Source organism: Cololabis saira, chromosome 3, assembly GCF_033807715.1.
Source record: "Cololabis saira isolate AMF1-May2022 chromosome 3, fColSai1.1, whole genome shotgun sequence".
NCBI lineage: Eukaryota > Metazoa > Chordata > Actinopteri > Beloniformes > Belonidae > Cololabis > Cololabis saira.
In genome coordinates, this window is record NC_084589.1 from 3,294,044 (window position 1) to 3,304,230 (window position 10,187).

A 10,187-nucleotide genomic window follows, 5' to 3' on the forward strand; every position below is an offset into this window, starting at 1 on the left:
AAAGGTTACATACTGTACCTGTCACCTGGAAAAAAAAAAGGGTTAACTCAAAAGGATAAAATAGTTAAAATGTTAAATAGGATTTAATAGGTCTTACCTGTTAAAATAGGCTATTAAATTAAAATAATTAAATAGTACTTACCTGTTAAACTTAGCTAGAAGTATAGAACACTGACCGGTCATTAAATAGGAAATAATATCAGTTTAAGCTGAACTGTAAACTGAAACTAAAAGCCTACTCTAAATAAGATAAGGGTTGGATAGTTTATCATTTACCACCTACCTCTACCATTCTGTGTATAGTTGTATGCATACCAATTTTCTGCTTTGTCTCCATTCATTAAAAAACTGCTGGCTTATCTTATCTTTAAGGCCTTGTCTCTGGTCTGTTATTGGTAACCAGCTCTCTCTCCCAATCTAGAAGCGTCATGCTAGCCCCGTCATGCTAGCCCAGTAGCGACACGAGTGCTACACAATGATATCAGTTTGTGGTTATTTTTAAGTAAACTGAGGAAGCATTAGGGCTGTAACGATACACTAATCTCACCATACGGTACGATACACGATATTGAGGTCACGATAACGATACGATATTATAGCAGTATTTTTTTAACAACCTTGAATGAGGAACATATGACTGGAAAAAATGTTTTTTATTTGAAAGACACAAAATACAAAACAATACTGTACGTTTGCCCTATTGTTCCAGTTTGTAATGCTTTATAACTGTTTAAGTTTTAAAGAGAAAGCCAGGCCAACCATTTTCCACAAACTGAACTAAATGTCAGGTTTGCATTATGATCTTCAGTTTCATACAAGTACAAATATTTTGCCACAAACTGAATAGTTTCTCTCATGTATGATTTGACTTTTTTCTTTCTAATTTAACAACTAAAATTAAATAAATAAATAAAAGTAAATAAATACATACAATTTTACATCATAAAAAAGATTGATTCATGCTCACCTTATAAGTGTAAGAGGAGATTTATTTTTGTTAAGAAGGTTATTTTGGTAATTCAGGGTTGATTATTTTATAAATATATTCTTTCTATTCTGATGTAAATCAGGGACTATAATGACACTAGTCAGTTTATCTGTAGTGATTAGTCTGTTTTAGATTGGGCGGAGTGATACGCCACAGTACGGCACTAGGTGCTGTGTTGATGTTCTAAAATCCTACGCTGTTGAGGGACATTAAAGTACACTGGAACTCAGCAGAAGTTTCCCCGTGTTTATCCTACTCACCACCCCAAAAAGGTTTAATTTAATAAGGTAAGGCTTAACTCTACACCAGACTACATAAGTAAACGTTCAGGGGGGTATTCAAAGAAGGAGGTTTACTGGCTAAACTGGGTATGTTAACCCAGGGTAAATGGTAAACCTGGGTTTTCCGTTCCAAAATGGTCAGGTTAAGTAAGTCACCATGGTAACATCGGCTCTGAACCTAACCTGGTAGGGGTAGGTTTTAGGCCGGTTTTGTTCAGGTTTTGTTCAGATAACCCAGTTATGTTCGGGTATCTAAGCGCAGGTTCAGGACGGCTGCTGCAACTTGTTACACATAGAAGCCCAAATTGTCCGTTCAATTCACCGTGAGAGGGGGATAAGACCACGATATGACATTTTATCTTTCCCCAATGAGTATTTGCGAGAGCGCTAGCGTTTTTCAGCAGAATCCCTGATTTATTTGAGTAACCTTCTCCATCCATACACTGTAAACCCTAATAAGTTCACAGAACTCAAAATGTTTTTGTTACTGATTACCCAAAAATATTTTACTGATATTTTTAAATGTTTTAAGTTTATATAAAATGAAAATTACAGTTACAGTTGCCTTAAATTATCTTAATATCATCTTTAAAAAAGTAATATTCCACAACTTATAGTTTGGGAGACATACACTCACAAATTTCAATATTCCTCAGCTCATAGTCTGTGAGACATACACTCAAAATTCATTCTAAAATCAAATACTGATGCCAGCCCACAACACATATAATCAGCTAATAATGGTAGAAAAAATGAAAGCGACACCACTGTTACAATTCAACCATTTTTAACGTTTAACGTTTGCAATGTATACATTGGAGCGCAAACGCGCTTCAACGCGGCTCACAGCAGAACCCGGGTCAAAATGATAGTCAGAGTGCATGATCAAATCTGTCTCAATCATTTCAATTAAAGAAATACACTTGACAGAGTTCTCACTTTTTTTATTTTTTCAATTCATTTTCCCATTGTTTTCTTCATTCATTTAATACAGGGGTGTCCAAAGAGGGTCCTCGAGGGCCGCAGTCCTGCATGTTTTAGTTGTTTCCTGCATCAACACACCTGATTCTAATTAACGTTTGTCACCACCTTGTCATCAAAGTGTGGATAGTTCTGTTGATGACCAAGCTCCTTGTATCACGGTTTGATCAGGAGGACTTGCTGCTCCATTTTTCAACCCTCGATAGATGATGTCTTTATGGATTCATCGGGAACTCGCACAACTCTGGGTTACCCAACTCTGGGTTAGTTGAGTTAATTCATAACCGGTGTGTTGGAACTAACTGAGCGGGTTTAGTCGTCATGGGTTCAAGTAACCTCAAGATGAGACTTTAACTCAGTGTTTGTTAAACCTCCTTCTTGGAATACCCCCCAGAGCTCAAAACGGGACCACAAAATGGGACTAGTTTCTTCTGAGCGGAGTAAGATTTTGGTCCGCGGGTCGAGATGCGGTCGCGGTCGCGGTCGGATGCGCGTTACTAGTCAACACAATAGATTAATATTAATAATCCAATATCGCGATACACTTTGTCACCTCCACAACACGTATTGTGACGTTTTTGTATCGCGAAATTTCGCGGCACGATATATTGTTCCAGCCCTAGAAAGCATCGTCTGCAGGTCCTCTGTCTCCACCCCTCAGGTGTGTAAGAACAACATACAGTAGTTCCCTGGGTGTTCGTGCAATATTTACTGGTTTTGGGAGGGAAATAAAAATGGCTCCATGAGGACTTATATGTATGTGAGAGGGTTTTAGTTGGCTTAATTAGTAGGAAAAAGTGGTTAAGATTTAGTGTAAATGTTGTAGTGTGTGTGTATATTGTTGTGGTTTTCTGTAGATGTCACAATTGTGTTTAAGTATATTGATCCCCCACTAATGGAATTTCCCAATCATATTCACAGTCATGAAGGTTTACATGTGGAATCAGTTTAAAATGTTGGTTTTGGTTCTTGATTTGTAGATTGACTTGAAGTGAGAAACTATTAAAGTAATCAAAACCACAATGGCCGGGTTTCCCAGATCCGACCTCTCTTAAGGATTTAAGAGAGGTTCAAAGAAGGTTTCACTTAAGAGAGAACCCTAAGATACGGGTGTTTCCCAGATGACTTCTTAACACCGTCCTTTAGTTTCTCTCTTTCAGACGCTCTTTGGAGCAGCTGTCCGGTTCTGAAACCAAATAATCGATGCCAGGCAAATCGATCACCGATCACTATCAGCGCATTTTCACACGCAGCACTGCTGCCTAACGCACTAATTCCCTGCTGCCTGTGCGTTATAATGAAAAATTAAGATGATAAATATAATTCAATGACCCTTTTTCATCCAAACGGTGCGTTACTCCGTTATTTCTGGCTACAGTGAGGCTTTTTTTCCCCACACGCAGAGACCGGGAGGAAACGTGGTGGGCGTGTGTGTGCGTTCAAAAACATGAGCCAAGAGAAGGCGAGTTTCGCAAATCGCAAGGTGGAATTACAGCAGGGGTTATGTTCCAAAAAGAACCCGTGATAAGTGAAATTCTTTTTACAATTATAGAGGGCTTCAGATTGCAGAGATCAGCCCCGCCACGCACGTATTCCACTGCTCTGATGCCGCTGCATCCCGACTCTGTAGCGTCTTTTTATCCTAAACCCTGCGGTGCAGGTGGGTTTTTTCAAGAGAAGAAAATAGTTATGGGTCGTTGTCTTCGCTCTTTTTTCTTCTGGGCAAAAAGATTCTTTAATATAAACCGACACCATTGATTATATTTGAGACTGTATGAACGATTCATCAAAGGATCCTGTTCTTCAGCTGCTGCTTCCCTGTCATCACACATATAGGTGCTCGGGCTCGGGCAGGAGGATCGGTGTCCCGGCTGCCTGGACAGCCCGGTCCGACAGCACGTCCAGGGGACTGAAGTGCTGACGCACCAATGCGTTCATAAAAACAGTTCTGCTTCGCGCACGGCGATGCGGTTGATTTGCAGCGAGAACATGCTGTATAGCAGCCAAATTATCAAATAAATGATATTCATGATGATCGTTTTATTTGTGCGCATAAAGCATATACAGGAACACACTTGTTATTCCTTATTTTTCTTTTTTTTCCCCCTTTGCTGTCACCAATGAATGCTAAACAATATAAATCTAAAGTATAAAATAGATCAAAACTTGTGCGGGGTGCATTGTTTTAATATCTCATTGCTTGGTGTAATATTGTTTTGCCTGACGCGGCTGGATCTGTGAGTCTTTGTTCACTAAGATGGTTGTAAAGACTGGGTCAGCAGCATCTTTCATTTCCTTCTTAATGAAAGAGATACTTAAGCTAAGAGCAACTCTGGGAAACGCGATTTTCTTTCACAGGCTCCTTAAGAAGGTTTGAAAGAAGTCTTTCGCTGTTAAGAATTACTTAACTGATCTGGGAAACTCGGCCAATATCTTTCTTTTCCAGTGAAAAGAAGGATATTTAGTAATACATAGTTACAGTATGTATTGACAGTTTTACCCGTCATGTTATCTGGTCTGATTGAAATAGTAAAGCTGTTTTCCCCCAGACCTTGAAGACAGCAGTCATCAAACCACTGTTGAAAAAGAACAATCTGGACAAGTTGTCAATGCAAAATTACAGACCCATTTCAAATCTTGTGTTCATCAGTAAGGTCATTGAAAAAGCTGTGTTTCAACAGTTAAACACCTTCTTAACTCTGACCAACCACGTTGATGATTTCCAGTCAGGTTTTGGTGCTCACCCCAGCAGAGACTGCCCCTCGTCAATGACATCTACATAAATACAGACTGTGCTGGTGTTATTGAACCTCAGCACAGCATTTGGCACCCTTCACCATAATATATTGACAGAGCGATTGGTTCAGACTTTCTGGCACAGTACTTGACTGGTTTGAGTCTTACTTAAAAGACAGGATGTACTTTGTGTCAACAGGTAACTTTACTTCAGAATAAACAAATATTACAAGTGGAATTCCCCAGCGTTGTATCCGAGGACCCCTCCTATTTATCATCTCCATGCTTCTGCTGGCTCAGACAGAAGACCAATCAGGAGGGGAGCGGAGGCTGAAGGTGGTCTAATTACTAACGTGTCCGTGTGGTTAGCAAAGGAAGGGAAACAAAGGACGGTCACCCCAAAAATAAACACATACCGGGCGCCGGGCGGCGGAAGAAGCCACAGTTATACACAAACAGCGCTGCCGGTGGTTGCCGGCAGCGGCGAGGAATCCCCTCACAGACGCAGCAGCCGTCGGTCTTAGGACCTGAGCTTCCCGGCTCAGTTCAGGTCCATCAGGTGCTGATCCACGCTTCTGCCGGGGAGGGTTTCAGTCCCAGCTTTTACCCGTTCCTTCTCTCCTTCCAACTCTGAAATGAAAGGACAGTGTTGCAGTGCCGCTTTGAGCCGGGCTTTTCCTTTCCGGAGGGACGGGGCTCAGGGCGCACTGTCGGAACGTGGTTCTTCCGTCTTATCAGCGAGGCGCGTGGGCGTCACGGATCCAGGTGGATGAAGCTCTGCGGCTGAGGCTGGGCACGCTGACCGGTTGTTGAGGTCCTCCTTGCAAAATAAACTCAGAGCGGAGAGAGAGTTAAACAGGCAGAGAATGTAACAGATGACCTCACGCTGACAGGTAAATCCTGCCCCCCCCCCCCGACCGGAGAGGGAAAAAGAGAGGTTGATCCAGACGGGCTGGGGGTGAGAAGAGAAGAACAGAAGAGAGCGAGGCGCGGGTCTACCGCTTTTATCCGCCGGCGGTCCACTGTAGACTCACTGACCCCGGATCAGATTCCGGTACGCGCGCCGCCTCAGGCCCCGCCCTTTGTTCACACCTCCTGGACTACAAAACCCAGCGGGTTTGGAGTCTTTTCTTACAAACAAAGCGGCCATTAGGTGAAACTCTGCTGGTCCCAGACTGAGGATTCAGCCAGCTTTAATGTCCAATTTCACATAATCACAAATGTTGATCGCGTGGTGTTTTATTCTTCCACAATCATTTTGACACATATGAATCCAGTGACTCAAACCAAGAGGGAGGGGGTTTGGATGGTATCATTTAAAAGAAATGGTTTATTTTCGGTAAAACTATCATTTTGATGGTGACAATTCTTCCCATGAGTGAAATGGGAATAGAGTTCCATCTGGAAAGATCATCTTCTATTTAGTAGATTTACTTCTCACAGTGCCACGTTAATAGATAACGTATTTACAAACCTGATAGACAACAAAACAATAAGTGGACTATTAATAAATGATATCAGCGACCATGTACAAGTTTTTGTAGTAAATGACAGCTGCTACAAGAAAGAGAAACAGGATATTGGACGATTTAAGACGGTGAAAACAGAGAAGACAATTAATGCATTTAAAGAACAGCTGATTAAACAGAATTTGGAGTCTGTATTTAATGAACATTGATAAAGCTTATAAAACCTTTTTTTTATACCTTTTAAATTATTGTATGATAGGAATTGCCCACTAAGGAAATACACTACAATAAATAAATATTCAGACACACCAACGGGACTAGAAAATGTTTGGAAAAAAGAACAAACTCAGCGGGAGCTATTTGGAATATATTGCACAATGTCATGAAGAAAAGTTCTAGACAGACTAATAATCCACAATAATTTGTCAATAATGAGGAAGTCATTAATAATATGAATGATGTCTTTAAAAATGTCAACGGGTATTTTGTGTGTTGGACCAAAGCTGTCAGAACACATATGTGATCCTGGATCAACTGATGGAACAAAACTTTAATAAGTTGAAATCCTAACTCAATGTTTCTCTAAACTGTGGAGGAGAGAGAAGTCAAAGATGTTGTAAATAACTGGAAAAACAAGGCGTCAGCTGACTGTGATGGTATAGATATGACAATAGTCAAAAAGGTTATTGATTGATTGTTCAACCACACCTGCAATCTGTTGTTCAGAACCAGGATGTTTGGAAAAGAAGTAAAAACTGCAAAAGTCATCCCACTACATAAAACTGGAGACAGACACCAATTCACCAATTACAGGCCTGTTTCTTTACTCCCACAATTTCCTAAAATATTTGAAAAACATTTACAGATTGGACAAATGTATTGATGAACACAAATTGCTTTCTGAAAGCCAACATGGATTCAGATCCATATCGTTGGTAGTCCTGGAATTAATGAAAGAAATCACCAGCTGCATAGACCAAAAGGATTTTGCAGTTGTTTGCAGTGGTCTTAAAAAAACATTTGACACAATAACTCATGACTCATCATCATTCTTAGACATTGTGGTGTCCCCCAGGGGTCAGTATTGGGATCTAAACTATTTATTCTATACATAAATGACATATGCAAAGTTTCAAAAGTACTACAATTTGTTCTGTTTGCTGATGATACAAATATTTTCTGTGAGGGGAGAATTTACAGCAGCTTATGGAGAAAATCATCTCAGAATTGAACAAATAAAAAAAATGGTTTGATATGAATAAATTATCTTTTAGACATTTGGAGAAACAAAGTTTATGTTGTTTGGAAATCTCAAGGGGAACAGTGATTTCAAAGGCGGGATAGAGGGTGTACATGCAGACAGAGTTAACAAAATTAAGTTTCTGGGTGTGGTGGTCGACCACAAGATCTGCTGGAAACCTGACATTCAAACTAAAGTGTAATTCCTCCAGGGGCCTGTACTACGAAGCAAGTTCAACATACCCAGGATATCTTTTCCTTATCCAGATTCACTAACCCGGACAATTGCAATCACGCTAAGCGGTCACACGACGGTGGTTATCAACTCGGTATATCAACCCAGGTTTCTCCAATCTGGATATGAGCGCGTGCACATAAAAGGGGAGGTGTTTTCAGCGCATGACCAATCGCAAGCATGGAGAAGTCCGCTGTCAGAGCCGCTTATTTCAGTAGCGAAGAGCAAACAATAATTTTACGGAAATATGATGAGTATAGGCATAGAATACAGGCAAAAAGCAACACAGTTGCAGCTGCAAAATGCAGGAAAGACAGCTGGCAAAAGATCGCTGACTGTATAAATGCGTAAATTCATAGGGATTGTGAGAAAGTGAGCAACCCCTCCCCTTCTCACCATCACCGGACATTTTTTTAATGTGTGTGGCAGAGTGGAGGATTGGGCGTGGTCTGCGGGGGAGCAGCACACAGGTGTGCCTGGTTCTGCTGATTGTGGTACACCTGTGTCCAATCAACCTCTCCACCCTGCCTGGGGTTAAAAGCAGCGGCTGGATACCAGAAAGGGAGTCTGCTGGAATGGATGTAGCTTGCTGAGAGGCTATGCCCCATTGTGCCATATTTTAGAACGGATTTTGCCTTCGCCTGTATGTTTTTGTGCTTTTTGGCACACAATAAAAAGCCTTACTTTTGTGGCATTCTACGCTCTGCAAGGTTTTTTTTACACCTCATCACCCAGGTCCAGTTTTGCCTTGTCCCCTTGTACGTGGGGAGGCCGCTCTGGTTCCTCACAGGGATATAAACATCACTGCCCCATCATTAGGGCATAAGTAGATCTGACTATAATTACAGTTGTCTATTCTGTTAAATGCATGTGTTGCTTAGATGTATTCGTATGGCGTGTATGACAATTGTAGCCTCATTCCTTCAGCTGCAACCCCAGCGGAGTGAAACGCACATGGGAGCAAATAAAAAATAAATATAAAAACATAATTCAAAGCGGTAAGTAGGCTCACTTTCATATCTTAGAAGTACAACAAGTACAAGGCTTTAGTGTTTCTATCACTCTCTGTTTTAGGATGATATCAGTATACAAAAGCACAATGAAATAGCATTGACATTACTTGCAGCAAAAAGAAAAAAAAATGACAAGAAGAAGACAGGAGGGACCCTGAATACGCGTTCTCTTCGGAGGGATCCTCTCACGATCCGCGCACCGAGCTCCACTGGATTCTCTTCGAAAGGGCATGTCATTTTCCAAGAGAGCTGATTGGTCAGTGGGCGGTGCTTTTATACCGGGCGATCTGTATCTCGAACATAACCTGCTCCGGACCAGGTTAGCTGTTCAGCATAAGTTACCATGGCGATGTACCCCGGTAAGAAGTGAACCACCGTCGTAGTCCTGAAAACCCAGGGTTAAACCTGAAGTTACCTCGCTAACCCCAAATCCCGCTTCGTGGTACAGGCCCCTGGTAGACCAGACACAAGTGGCTTTCTCAACAGTTGGATTTAATGAATTAAGCTTAGTTGGATTCATAAACACACCATGAAAACTAAAAAGCACAGACAAGATAATAAATAGTTGAGATAAAATAAAAACAATAACTCAACCCCAGCCACTATAGTAAGGTATTTTACCATATATTTACTGCGCCTTATAATGCGGTGCGCTTTATATTTGGAAAACTTTTAAAATACGTCATTCATTGAAGGTGCGCCTTATAGTGCAGAAAATACGGTAACCATATATTAATTTCTCTGAACAGTAATGAGCTACCACTCTGATCACACCCCCTCCCTCCATACTCCATGGAGGAGTAGAGAACGGTCATCAATGACAAGAGACATATGAAATAAATCATTATTTCTTGCCCACTTCCCACTCAAAAGGGGGTATCACGACTCATCATCGTGGACAGCGAGACCAAACACTTTAGAAACACATTTCTCAAGTCAAGAACTATAGAAATGATCCCTGAAAGTATAGTCTTAACTTCCTCAGCGCCGGCAACAGCAGGTCATTCACAGAAACATCCTTCTCAGTGACGGTGCAAATCTGGTGACGAGTAGGCCCAAAACGGCAAGTTAATATACATTAAAAAATTAAAAACAAACTAAAAATGTTGTTTCGGTCTGAACGGTACCGAAACATATACATTAAATGTTGTTATTCTATTTGAAATACAGTAACCCACAATCCTTTGCGACAACGGTTGTGTGGATTTTAAAGTGAAATGTCTTGTGATATTTACTTTTCCGTTA

General features: G+C 40.9%; 1 non-coding gene across 1 annotated transcript; it reads right to left on the bottom strand.

The window, feature by feature from the left end:
- Nucleotides 1–9,700: 9,700 nt before the first annotated feature.
- On the bottom strand, nt 9,701–9,916 carry LOC133441275 (small nucleolar RNA U3). Its single transcript, XR_009782471.1, has one exon. It is a non-coding gene; the product is annotated as a small nucleolar RNA U3 (small nucleolar RNA).
- Nucleotides 9,917–10,187: the final 271 nt, after the last annotated feature.